The sequence below is a fragment of the Anser anser genome (assembly GCF_964211835.1).
Source record: "Anser anser genome assembly, chromosome: 17".
NCBI lineage: Eukaryota > Metazoa > Chordata > Aves > Anseriformes > Anatidae > Anser > Anser anser.
In genome coordinates, this window is record NC_139738.1 from 5,672,240 (window position 1) to 5,686,032 (window position 13,793).

General features: G+C 44.6%; 1 long non-coding RNA gene across 2 annotated transcripts in view; it reads left to right on the forward strand.

The window, feature by feature from the left end:
- Positions 1-13,793, forward strand: part of LOC310883143 — a 41,128-nt gene that overhangs the window by 4,431 nt on the left and 22,904 nt on the right. The window lies entirely within an intron of this gene.

Here is a 13,793-nt window from a genome sequence, read left to right on the forward strand (position 1 = left end):
TATTATTACCTCATATGATAATATGGCATTAGTAGCTTATGAGACAAAAGAGTGTAATTTCGAGAAGGGAAATCCAAGTCCTAAAAACATGACAAGTGGTGTTACAGTGTAAAATCTTACTGGCCTGAGTGACAGGGAGCATGGCTGAAACCAGGCTGACATGCATAGAAAGATCCTCCATGGTTTAAGGTGAGGTGGAAAGCAGTCTTCTCCCCTGGATACAGCTTAAAATATTTCCTCTATGTGTTTTCTTTATCTTAGGCAATTCATAATGAATCTGAAATTAGTCTGACAGGAAGCACAGCCCGAACATCTTTCTTACACGTGTACAGTTACATTAAAAAGCTGTGTTTAGTGTATTCTCTCATTTTTATTCTTGTTTTACTTTGTGTGTGTGTGTGAAGTGAATTGATGCACCAGCTTCAAGTAAATGGATTTTGTGAAGTGTTAGGGGGAGCAGAAGAAACTGAATCAGTTCTTAGCCAGGGCCTCAAGGGTATTTAAATCGTTGCTGTTGGCCAGACCTCTCGCTAGTGTAAACGAACCTAGTAGATGTGTGGGTGCCCTGATGAAGATATATGTAGATAATTGATCCTCCAAACCCCTCATCTCTTCTGATGAGCTTTTTACTAGGTTCCAAATCAAGAAATGACTACTCCTTGGGCAATGGGGAAGAGCAGCAATGACATTTGTTATGTGTTTTCTGGGTGCTAGAAATTTGGCCCCCACAGAAAAATGAGAATGTTCATGAGGACACAGCAATACATCTTGATCTTTTACTGCATTTTTCCACACATGTGGTGCAGAAAGTTAAAGGCCATTAGTCTGGATCTGTATGGAGGAAATGGAAATGAAGGACCATCTGGCACTTTTCATTATGTCTTTGAGGTTAACTTTGAGATTAAGATTCTTGTTGGTACTGAAAGCTTGGAAAAAATAATTCTGTGATGTGCCAGCAGGTTTAACATTTTCAGCCTTTTTTCATCTGCAGATTACTTTAAGATGTAATAGTTACATGTCTCTGGAAGTGGGTATTCTAAGGAGACAGCTTATAAACATTCCTCTATCACAGAAAAGGAGGCCTGATGTTATTACACTGCTGGGATTTTGTTGTTGTTGATGTTGATTAAAACCACATTTGATCTGAATCTTATTAGAAAATGAAATCATAGCACAACTTCATCAGTGGCACATGAGCATTCCTCCTGGAGAAAGTAACTTCTCATTTCACAGGACTGAGGTATGTACTTTGCAGTGTAACAGGGTATTAGGAGAAGGTCAGAGCATTTTCAGGCTCATCTCTTCTCTGAAAAATCATAGGGTTGTTTTGTTCATTTGATGGCTTGTTACAAGTCTCCATATATGTGGATAATTAATCTCCTTGGTCAACTTCTTCGAACTTTTTTTCCTGTTTGAGCTCAGGACTTGTAACTGTTTTATGAGGCTTCTGAATGGTCTCTGGTAACTGTTGGAAGCTAGCACTTGCTAGGTCCAATAGCACAGTGGTGTCCTTATTCATGACCATGATGGTAAAAAATAATAGAATAATCAAGGTTGGAAAGGATTTCTGGAGGTCGTTGCTCCATCCTTGTGCTAAAAGCAGAGCCAACTTGGATCAAATTGTTCAGTGCCTTGTCAAGATGAGTTTTGAAAACCTTCAAGAAAAGAGATTCTACAACATCTTTAGGCCCTGTTTCAGCATTTGTCTGGCCTTGTGAAAAAAATTATTTACCAATATCTAGTTGGAATTTTCCTTGTCCAACTTGTCATTGCCTCTCATCCTGATGCTGGTCCATAAACAGAACAAAAGGATGTTCCATCTCTCAAATCAATGCTACTCAGTGTGACTGCATTTCACAGTGCTGCATTACCTAGAGAAGGAGGATAGCTTTACTCCATCTCGTCTGCAGCTGCCTTCAAATCAGACTTATTGCTGTGGGCAGAAGCAGTTAGAAATAGACAGCCATTCAGCAAAAATCTCTGCTTTACTGTCTGGATCTCTTCAGGATTCTGATTAGCATCAGAAGTCAGTGTCTGAATGTTAGCAGCAATTTCAATAATTACCATTGGGATGGGGGAATTAAAAGAGCCTTCAAAAATAAACTTAATTCTATAAGAAAGGAGAAACTCCTGAGAGCAGCAGAAAATATTTAGGGGGGAAGGAAGTAATAGCTTTGTGGCCATTTCTGAAGTAATTGAGTGTTCATTTGCTTGACAAGTCCTCCATATAGGGTAGAAGGAGGTATCAAGAAGGCAGGTTGGCGTGTGTTACTCATCTCCAACAGGGAGTTTTTTTTCCTAGTTTACTGAGATGCTTCTGCTGCACCGGCAGAGATCTTATTAAAAAGCACAGGGTTAGGGCACACTGTTCCTGTTGGGGATGTTTCTGCCCCATCTCTGCAGGCTGCTGTGAGAAAGCCAGGCTCTAAAGTTGATAGCATGTGGCATGCTTAGATATTGTCATTAGAGCACTGCCACGTAACTCATTATCCTCTTTCCTAGATCAGTGACTCCTTTCAGTCTCCCCATCCTTCCCAATTGCTCAGGCCAACATTTCCTGGCTTGCTGCAGCTGGCTGAAAGGGCAGTGACGTGTTTGTAGTACTTTCGTCAAAAGGGGATCGCCAAATTCTTCATGGAAACTGGCACCAGGGGCCCTTCATTATAAGACATTAACATTTAGCTGTGGTATCCAAGCATTTCCCTGGTCATTCCCCTCCCTTGCCCTGTCCTGAGTCTTTTAGTGGCTGAGCTTGGGTGGTAATTACCCAGCCGCAGGTGCTCTGCTTGCTCTTCTGGCACTTTATTGCCTTCAGCTTAGATTTTGTGTTGACAGCAAGGCCCTGCCGCAGGAGAGGGTGCGGGGGGATCCGCAGCAGTAGCTCTCCCCACAGAAAAGACAGCAGGCACAGAAACTACTGAGCTCACTTACCTAGTGCAAAGCTGAACATGTCCCCTGGATCTGTATCAGCATAATCCAGAGCAGAATTCGGTCCCTTATCTCAAGGATGGCTAGGACTGTGTAGTAGAAAGAACTCTGATCTCCCAGCATCTGTGATAGCCTGTCTGTGGGGAATAAACCAAACTCAAACTTCCCTGGTGGGCAGGTCATCCCACAGCAGCCCACTGCATGCTTTTCCTCTCCCCACTAACGGCCTGGTGGGGCACCTCGGCTGAGTTAAAGCCTGGACTAGTTGGACTCCAGCTTCAATCCATCCTTTTACCTCAGTTTGCCCTGTTCCTTTGCTGATCCAGCCAATGCTGCTGTCGCAGCCGTGAAGGCTCTCCTCAGGAACCCTCACGTGAGGGATGTCAGCGCAGGGGCCTCAGGCAGACAGAACTCCTCAGCCTACTCTGCAAGTTGTCGCAGGTCCTGAGCTCAGCAATCCTACAGCAAGGGTGTTATGTTAGCAAATAGGCAGAGCAGACTTGTGCATGACAAGGCTGGAAAATAGAGAGGGAATTAAGTTTCTGCCTCTGCATCTGTCCGAGAGGACACCTGGACAGAAAGCTGGGCTGTGCTGCCTCCAGTTTCACTCAGGTACGGCAACTTTTCTCTAAAGTGACTACCTGTTGCTTCACCATAGAAGAGTAAGAAGGGGCAGAATATTAATTCATCACAGGGAATAAAAATGACAGTATATAAATATTGATGTTGATGAACATCTCTGCGTTAACATACTACCTTTCTGTCCAACAGCACTTTCTGAGGGACTGAAAAAGCCAGTAGGAGGGATTCAGTGCTATCACCGCTCTTCTCTGGAGTCCCAGGAATGCATTTTGCCTTTGCCTGATCTGACCTGCTCTCATCAATGCTCACTGATCTCTTTGACGAGGTGAGGCAGGGATATTTTCCTCTGTAACCCTTTGGGATGAGAAGGGGCCTGGGCTACTTGAGAATAAGGAAGGCAGCAGTCTGGCATTTCGCAGCAGGTCATAGGTGGTTCTGCAGTGTTGGGTTTTGATGGCAAAATTTTAATATTAGGTTTGTCAGGCGCATTTATCACATTCAGCTGATGCTAATGAAGCCTAGCAGGGAAAGAGCAGCAAGGGAGGGGAGGGGATGATATAGCTGGAGACTGTACTCAGTGTTAGTCAAATGGCTGCCTGTGTGCTCTGTGGCTCACTGCTGCTTGCCGGGAGAGGAGGTGGGCCCGATTCTGATCTCTGCCACAGCAGGAGTGGAAACAAAGCAGCCACATGGGACTTCTGTATCTGGCCTGTCGCTGCCAAGATCCAATTCTGACTTCTCTCATTATCTGCCAGTGTTGGTGCTTGGATGACATTAGAGAGAAGTGCAACATCCAGTGATTCATTGCTGGGTGTTCCTGGCCCCCTTTCAATGATTCATCTCTCGAAGGAGCCTTTTCTTCATGCATAAGGGCATTCTTAGGTTCAGTGGTCATGCTGTGTGGCTTGGTGCTAAAGATCCCCGATTCTGCTCTGTGCTAGTGTTGCTGATGGTTATAACAACTTCTCTGTAAATTCTTTTGACATCTAGAAGCCAGCTGCTTTTTCCAATGTACTTTAAACACAGAGTCCCCCCCGTTGGTGCAGCACTAATCAGCAGATGGAATCCTCAGTTCTCAAAGGAAAAAGTGGAGAAGGAATGGATTCAGTTATAGATGTAAATAGCAGTTGTAGAGTAGTGTTAAGTTGGTGAAGCATGAAAACAGCTGGAGACCAAGTATGAAAAACCCAGAAGTCTGTTATAAGCTGTAATACTGGAGAAACTTCTCAGATTAATCGTGTCAGGATGACAGGAAGAAGGGAGCGGTTTTGTATTAGACAAATGTGAGAAGTTAGAAGGGGGGTGAAGGTTAGGCAAACATTGTAGGAACAGCTGAAACAAACCTTCCAGGTTTTGGAGACACTGGTAAAATCAAAACCAACTTGGAAACAAGCTGAGGTTTTTGGAGCAATGGCACAAGGTTGGTATGTGGTGAGAGGCAGAGACTTAAAGAAGTATTCATGTTCCATAAGTCCTCACCCCAAACTGTTATTTTAGGCTAAGCTTCATCTCCAGTGAGATGAGCAGAATCTTACTGCACAGTTGTTTTGGAAAGGTGGGGATGTCTACACAGGCAAGTTGTAAGTATTCACACTGCAGCTGAAAGCATGGTTTAGCTGTGCATGTTTGTGTTTTAAACCACTCTTTCTAGCCCTGTGGTAGGCAGTCTTGCTCCCCCCCGACCTTTAAATCGTTCCTCAGAAATTCTGAGGATGATCTTGTGCTAATCTGGCCAGAATCTTTCCTCCTCTTTATGTTACATGCCTCTGGTATTTAAACTGAGATCTAATTGGTATACATATTATTCCTTACTGTGGAAAGATTGCACTTTGAGTGGGAGCTACATGAGATCTCTGTTGGTAAAATTCTTTGTGTAGCAAAGCTTACAGCTGTTTAGCTGGAAGAAGAAAGGCTACTACATTAATCCCCAGTTCATGAGCTCTGGCAGGAGAAAGAGAGAACCATTCCTGGACAGCATGAGCATTACATATCCCCAGTTATTTTGAGCTGAGAGGGAGATTTCCCCAGCAAAACTGGAAGACCAGTCTGGTGAGATCCCACCTAACCTCTTTACTTTGGGTTGGCTGTCTCTGTCATTACTGAGGTGTGTGGTGACCTCTTCTGGTGAATGCCTCAAAGTTCGGTTAGAATAAGTTCAGGTTTAAAAAACTCAAACGAAACACACACAAACCAACCAAGCAAACAAATCCACCCCAGCAGATCAGAAACTGTGAGAAGTTTGGATAAAATGACCACTTCAGTCTGATTCATGAACAAACTACAGACAGTACCAGAAGAGGATGAGTGGCTCTATCACAAGCTTTAGCCTCTAATAACTATGTAAGAATGTGAGTGGTTCAGTCTTGGGAAGGCACGTGGTATGTGTGAGATATATGAATGAGTATAAATTATGTATTAAAGTCTGTGTGGACAGCAGACTGTCAGGTGTTTTGGTGGGTGGCCAAGTTTAGATCCACCACTAGATGCGTTGGTCTGGACTCATCATGGATTTTGCAGAATATAAGTTTCTGTAAGAAGAGAAGGCATTGAGAAGGACACTTCTAAAGTATTTTGGCTGGGGTAACATTTGCCAGGTTTTTCTTTGCAACCTTGTGCATCCTGAAATATCTCTGGGCAGTGTCAACAGTGCCCATTGATTTAGAAGGTTTGCTAGCCAAGAAGCCAAATAAAGGGACAAGAGTTCACACTATCCCATTGTGCTATTTATTGCTGCGTGCCATTTGTCACTATTGAGCAAGCAGAATGAGAAGCCATTTCTAGAAATGGCTAAGCAGCTACAGGAATGAAATGGCACCTGTCCTAAAAGTTGCCAGGGTTGTTTACTTCCCCTCTCCCTTTCCTGAATGACTGGTGATGAACCCAAGAGTAACTTGACTAATTAAAAATGCTGCTGTTCCATAAAGCCACTCCTCCACTAACAGTCTGTAGAAGTTGTTCAGCCTGTGAGAGAGTGGCACAGTGCATAACATCAATTTTACGTTCCCGGGGCAGGATCCCAATTCCATATTAGTTTTGACGCACTTCAGACCTGTGGACTTCCCTTGATTGGAGACAGGTAAAAGGAGACAGCTGGATAGGTTTGGCCCTGCTCTTTGAGAAAAGGGAGGAATGACTAGGGAAACTGTCCAGATTTCTGTTTCTCAGAGAACTCGTGCATGCGTTATTCTTCCTTCTGCTTACATTTACAGTCCTCTTCACCAATGCTTCTCAACAGTTCAGGCACGACTGGATACGTGCATGTGCCAGTGCTTGCTCACTAAGATTAGAAAGCAAGTACTTCATGTCGCAGTGTGGCAGCAATTAGTTGTGCTAGGAAGACTGTCCTGGAGGTCTGCAGTGGAGCGGGAAGAGAGCTCCTTGCTGCTTTGAGTGGGTGAGCAACAGTGAGAGGAATGCAGCTTCATGCAGCTCTTAGCTAAGCTACTCTTTATTAGTAACTCACTGTAGCTATGGTGATTCTTATCACCCACTGTTCTTGATTTGACAACCCTTCTTTGTTTTCCCAGAAAATACTCAGTGTTCGCCAAGCCTCTGGAAATAGCTACATCCTTATGTGGTGGAGGATGGTGTGGCCACAGGCCAGAGGGGCAGGATATTTTAGCTGTTGCTTGTCAGCGCAGTGAGATGGGCGAGCACCGTTTCAAAAACTAACACTTCTAAAGCCGTGATAAGGTGCTCAGGCTACAGGGCTGGAGCCTGTGTTCATGCTTGAGATAAACTCCACTGTCAGCGCCACATTCACACCTCCCCTGTCACATTAGGCACCCCATGGTCCTGCCTTTCCCACTAGTCAGTTGCTACAAAGCCTCAGCACGGGGGGGTGGTGGTATCAGGCCCTGTGACTTCGTCTGCAGAGTCCCCAGGGCCACGTTGCTCCCTGTGTCTTTGTTGTGACATTGAGGTGGCTAGAGGAAATAATGTGTGTTGGAATAGATTTGTTACCTCTTCACCTTTCTTCTTCCTTGAACCGTCATTGGACCCAGACGCCCTCCTTTGGGATGTACTATCTAGCCCTTACTGTCTTGACAAAAGAGAAATGTGTGGACTAGCTCTGGGCTGCTTCCTCATGTGAATAGAAACATGAAACGCGCTGTCTGAAATGACAGGGATGGGGAGAAGGCAGCAACTTTTTTAATCCCACTGTTAAGTCTGCCTGTGGATACCGAGGAAAGTAATGATTTCACTCCAAGTTACTTATGATCCCTCTATGTAAAAAAAATTGAGTCTAGTGTTTAATGGCTATGGATCAGACAGTTATTCAGGGATTAGAGGATTTCATGTAATTAATTTACAAGCTCAAATGACACTTGTGTAATGCAGCTGAATGCTATTAGAAAGCTCAAAACATTTGCAGCTGTGCCAATATGTAAAATCATTCTATTCAGGACAATTTGGAGTTCAAGGGTTTCCTCCTACGTACATGGTGTCAGCTTCAGCTCACAAAAGAGTCCTTCTTGTAAAGAAAAGTAGTGTCACAATCACACTTCCAAGGGGCTTGTATGGATGAGATTTTGTTGCTAAACTGAGGAGGCAGAACTTAAGTCCTCTGTTCTCTAAGTGATCAGACAGTTAAGGTTACTTCTTAAACTTGTATAATTGTCAACCAGATTGAGACTTCATGGTGCTGGTCCCTGCTGATCAACTGAACAGATACAGCTTCAGTTTTCTCTATATATAGGTGTTTCAGTCCAGACTTTTAAAGGACTTTCAACCTTGATGGGGCTAAATTCTTTATCCTTATAAATGACACAGCTCTATTGTTGGAGTAGAGAGGACCAATGATTGTGCTAGAAAGCTACAGAAGATGCTGTACCCACTGTCCTGTTAGTGATTTGTCTCCATGTCCTGTTAAAAAAGGGCCCTAGATGACACCTATAAATCCGAGCTTTAACACCCTGGTTAGGGTGCTTCAGTGCTTTCTGAAACACAGAAGAACCCACCAAAGGGTCTTCAGCAGAGCACTGAAACAAACCTTTGAAAAATATGCCCTACTGAGAGTCCTTCTTAATGACAGGGGTCATATCCCTAACAACAGAGATAGCAGTTTATTGTATTTATTTGTATTTAATTACATCCACGTTACGGAAACTTGTGAACAGTTGTCTATGCTGTAAACCCTTAACTGTGTTAAATTAAAACCAGCATAAGTACAGCTCCTCTTTGCAGAGCTGATAGATGCCACAAATCCAGCAAACCAGAGGCAGAAAATGTTCTTAGCTTCCCTCCCCACTGGAGATTCTTCACATAACCTCTGCATTGTTTGACCAAGAGGATTTGTTTTACCATGTCACCTCCCTGAGGATAACAGCACATTTTCTGCTGAGTGTTGAAGTGTGAAGACCATTGTAAGCGATGACATCATATCTCAGGCCAGAGCAGATCAGGAAATGACCAAGGCGGCCTGAAATATTGGCCCTGGGAAGAATGAATGGAGGAGAGAAGGGATATGACACAACAGCATTCTTTAGCCTAGATAGGTCAGATGCACCTGACAAGTGTAATGGGACCAGGAGATCTTTGACACTTTAACACATGATATTTTTGTGCACAGAGATGTTTATGAGAGGTAGAGGTGAACTAGGGTGCAAATTCAGTAGCTGACATGCTAATAAATCCTAGCTGCCCTTAGACAATAAGGAGTAAAGGGGATATGGGCTTGTACTGCCTAACTGCTTCAAATCTAACCTTCCTTTAACTCCATGAGGCTTAAAAAATCTTGGTCCTAGTCTTCCAACAGCTAAAACAGTAATTCCCTCCAGGCAACAAAACTACCAGTGAGGATAGGTATGTGTAATAAGGAGTATGGCTGTTTTGGGGCCTGAGGGGGAAGAAGGTAGGGGACAAGGGTAAGGGAACAAAGTGAGCTACACTTTTTCTAGAAAATGTAATGGTATTTGCAAAAAGAAATCATTATGAGCATTGGTTCATAAACTAAATAGTTTCAACTATTTTTGAACTGATGTAAATCAGAAGAGAATTAGACAGTTTAAAAAAATGGTAAGGCAAACTGTCTTTAAGGTCTTGCTTCATGTGTTACAAAGCTGAGGGCTTGTTTTGGTCCAAGGTTCCAACAGCCGTGGGGCTTAACACTGAAGTCAGAGTGAAGACAAATCTTCAGGCAGGGCCATGGCAGTCTCATATTGCCCACAGCACAGGAGGCCTTCATTAAAGTCCAAACAGACCTGACTTACAGACAGATCTTATGTTGCCTTGGTGCTGGTATTGTAAATAATCTGTTCTCCGAATTGCTAGAGCACTTTTCTGTGTTGTTCTTTCTCCTTGTTTCCTAGGGTCAGGTTTCGAGAGGACGATTTGATCGCCCAAGACTTCACTGCTTTTGAGTCTTTTATTCTATAATTTTATGGGACATGGGATTAGCCAGTGATTAAAGTATTGCTTTGTGAATTGGAAATGTGCAGTATTCTGTGATCTTGTCCGTGGTCTAAGTAACTGTTTTTTCTGTGTTCCCCCTGCATGATGTGTATGATGCTCCCCTGTCTTACACAGGTGTTTTGAAACTAGGTTGTCTTTGCAGCTTTGCAAGCATGGAGCCAAGAGAGAATAAGAGCTTTTGCAGATGCTCAGTAATTGCCTGCTGACCAGAAAGCTCCTACTGGAGGAGAGAGGCTGCATTTAAAACTTCTATACCTCCTAACTGTAACACCGCATGACTTTCCAGAGCTATTTTTTACACATCCCTAATCATTATACTACTGTACTTTAAACCTCAAAACAGATTCCTACTTGTACAGGTCTGAGAGCTTGATTTGGTACCCCTTAACTTAGCTTCAAAGCAAGTACCTTCATTGAGACAACAAAATGTCCTGTCCTTCCAGGCTGAGATTCTCGGCCCAGTGCCCACTGACTTGTTCCCTGATGATCCTGCCAGCTCGAGGCTGCTCAGCACAAGTGTTGGGGAGGCATGTGTGGAAGGCAGAAAGCTCAGAAAGCAGGAATTCCTGGAGCAGCAAGAGGAGGGGGGCATGACAGGAAGAAGGGGCCGATATTTCACTGAAGGGCCCATCACGAATAGTGCAAGAATAACAGTTCTCTGTCACGGCTCCAGATTCCCTTATCTGGGAGCGTTGAGCGGCGGGGCCTGTCGACACCTCTGCCTCGCGCCCTGCTCTGCACTCAGCCGCCCGCAGATACAGAGTGGCTTGAACAAGTTCCAGTGCTCGCTCTCGGAGCTTCCCAAGACCCCTGGTTGCAGCACGGCCCAGCGCCATCGGGCAGCCAGGTGACATCACTGCCAACAGCCATGGAGGCGCTTCCTGTGTCACATTCCCCACTGAAGAGCCTCTTGCCAAATCCTTGTCGTTCTACACGGTCTTTTTAGGAACAGATGGGCTAATTTTAGCCTGACCGCCACAAACACCTTCCTGAAATAGAGTCTGACTCTCTCCTGTCTTGTGCATGTTCCTGAGAGTTTAAAAACAAAATCCCTAGTCTTTAGGGTCCACAGCTAAGGCCTCTGTCAGCCTAAATTTGGCAGTAAGAATTACTGAGCAGTGCACTAGGGAAACTGCTGTCAGTGTCAGGCCCATACTGAGCTGTATGGAATGTTCCAGCAAGGCAGAAGCTCAGGTGCTGGCATATCACAAAGTCATATGGGTCTGGTCCAATATGGAGTTGTTCTGTATTTCAAGGACTTTGCAATAGAAAGAAATTTTCTCGGCTAGCTGCAGCCAGATATGACATTTACAAGTGTAGTGAAGGGACTTAGTGTCCTCTGTGGTCTGCCTTGGACGATTGCTGTAATCATCATCCTTTCATTCTGGGGCCTGACTACATAAGCACTGCCCTGGGAGTTAATAATCCTGCTTCTGGTCCCGTAGCAAAGTCGGTTCACACCTACCTGTGCTGTACTTGATGTATGTAGCACTGACCTGCTCTGAGAACAGCAAATGAAAGACACTTAGAGAAGAATTAGAAATCACTGTGAGATGAGGACAAGGAGCACAAACTCCACAAAATCACTGGGTTTTTATGCTCCTGCCTTTTGCTATTTCCATGAGCTTGAATCTGCAGGCTCTTGTGTTGAAGGATCAATGCAGGCCTGAGCTGCTGTTTCTAATTAGGAGAGTAAACAGCCATGTTGTTAAATAGCTTTCTCTAGATAGGAAAGGAAAAAAGGTTTTCAGGCAGCTGTTGTTTTTATGTCACTCTTTGGAGTGACCCCCCCATCCCCTATGTTCCTTTAGACCTGCTAATTAAGCAGTTCCTTGTATCTGCAGGTCAGTTGATCAGCTAATGGACTCCCCACAGCCTCCAATGCAGCATGTCCTGGAGGGTAAAGAGGAAAAAGGCAAAAGACCCTTGGAGATCCAACTGGGTCCTGGGCTGGCTTTGCCCGTGGGGCTCTTCCTGAGCAGTACTGAAAGCAAGCACATGAAACAAAAAGAACAAAAGCCCTGGAGGTTGTTACCTGGTATTTGCCAGGGTCCCTGGGTATATGGCTTAGCCTCCACGGGATGGGAGACTATTAGCTAGCCAAGCTTCCCAGCTTGCCATCATTCAGCTGAGACCTAAAAATACTGATGTCTCACATAAGGTGAGCACAAAGTGGCTGCAGTTATTGAGTACTCTAAAGGCCAAACCCCTGGCACCTGGCTGCAGCTGGGCATTAATGGATGAGAACAAAAGTGACAACAGGGTTCGTTTACTGAGTGTCCCCCCAGGTGGTGGGAGTATGCCAGCATGTTAATGGAAGGACGGAAGGGACTTGAGGGACAGGACTTCTGCATTCTGGGTGAATGCACCTGAATCACCCCAACTATTGTACAGCCTGGGATAGCTTTTGCTCTGTTTTTCTAGCAGTATCATATAGGATTTTTGAAATGTCACTGGCAAGAATTTTGTCAAACTGATTAATTTACATGAATCATTTCTGTTTCCAGTTTCCCACCCCTCTCTCACTTTGACACATTTCTTCAATAGCAAACTTCTTAACACCCCAAAAAGAAGTTCAGAGCCCAAAGGTTAAGCAACTTACTGGAGGTCACTGAACAAGCTGTTAGTGAAGTCAGCCTTGATTTTTCTTTCTTCCATTTCTGAGTCTGGGCCATAATAGACACCATCCTCGCTGTTCTGGAAGTTGTAAAAGTAGGGAACAGTCACCACCAAAGCAGGCTTGGGAGTCAGGACCTGATGCTTTGCTAGGAGCCAGCAAATACTCCAGGATATATGCTCTTCTCTATCTCGTCATATTCATTTGCCTTCCTTTTTACCTGCTCTCCAGTTTCAAGTGTGTGTTCCCTTTTAATGCTTGTCTTTAAAGGCCTGTTTTGCCCTTCATGCTTCTCTGACCTTCTCCATCTCAAGAGGAAAATGCTGTGGCAGGTCAATGACATTCCCTTCTTCTCCTTTCACTGCTTTCAGAAGCTTCCCTTGTGACAAAGTTTGTGGTACTCGAGTAGTCTGGCCTCTTAATGTCTCCAAAAGGATGCCTTAAGGACTGTGAATGCGGCATACATCAGGCAGGTCTGTAATGACATCTGGCGTTCAATCTAGGAAAATGCTGATTATTGCCTCTCCCTGCTCTGGTGTTGTGAAAATTCAGATGTCAGCAGGCTGACTGAAGGGGGAAGCAGAGATTCTTGTTTCTAGATCTGCTAGGAGGACCATAACAGCTTCTTATTCAGACTCTGCATCTCATGTAACTCAGCAGGATGACTGGGGCAGGATGGCTAAAATAATCCCTTTGATCTTTATGAAAATGAGGTGTAGCCTTTGAGTGGTACTGGAGGAAAGTTATGGGTAAACTGGCTTCATATGGCTAACTGGAAGAGGGGAAACATAACCCCCATTTTCAAAAAGGGAAAGAGGGAAGACAAAGGGAACTACAGGCCAGTCAGCCTCACCTCTGTGCCTGGCAAGATGATGTAGCAGATCCTCCTGGAAACTACGCTAAGGCCCATGGAAAATAAGGAGGTGATTGGTGACAGCCAACATGACTTCGCTAAGGGCAGATCGTGCCATACAATTCTGGAGGCCTTCTACGATGGAGTTACAGAATTGCTGAATAGGAGAAGAGCAACTGATGTCATTTACCTGCACTTGTGCAAGGGATTTGACACTGTCCCCTGTTATATCCTTGTCTCTAAGTTGGAGAGACATGGATTTGACAGATGGACCACTTGGTGGGGAAGGAATTGGCTGGATGGTGACACTCAGAGTTGCAGTCAATGGCTCAGTGTCCAGGTGGAGATCAGTGACGAGTGTTCCTCAAGGGTCAGTACTGGGTCCAGCACTGATTCAGA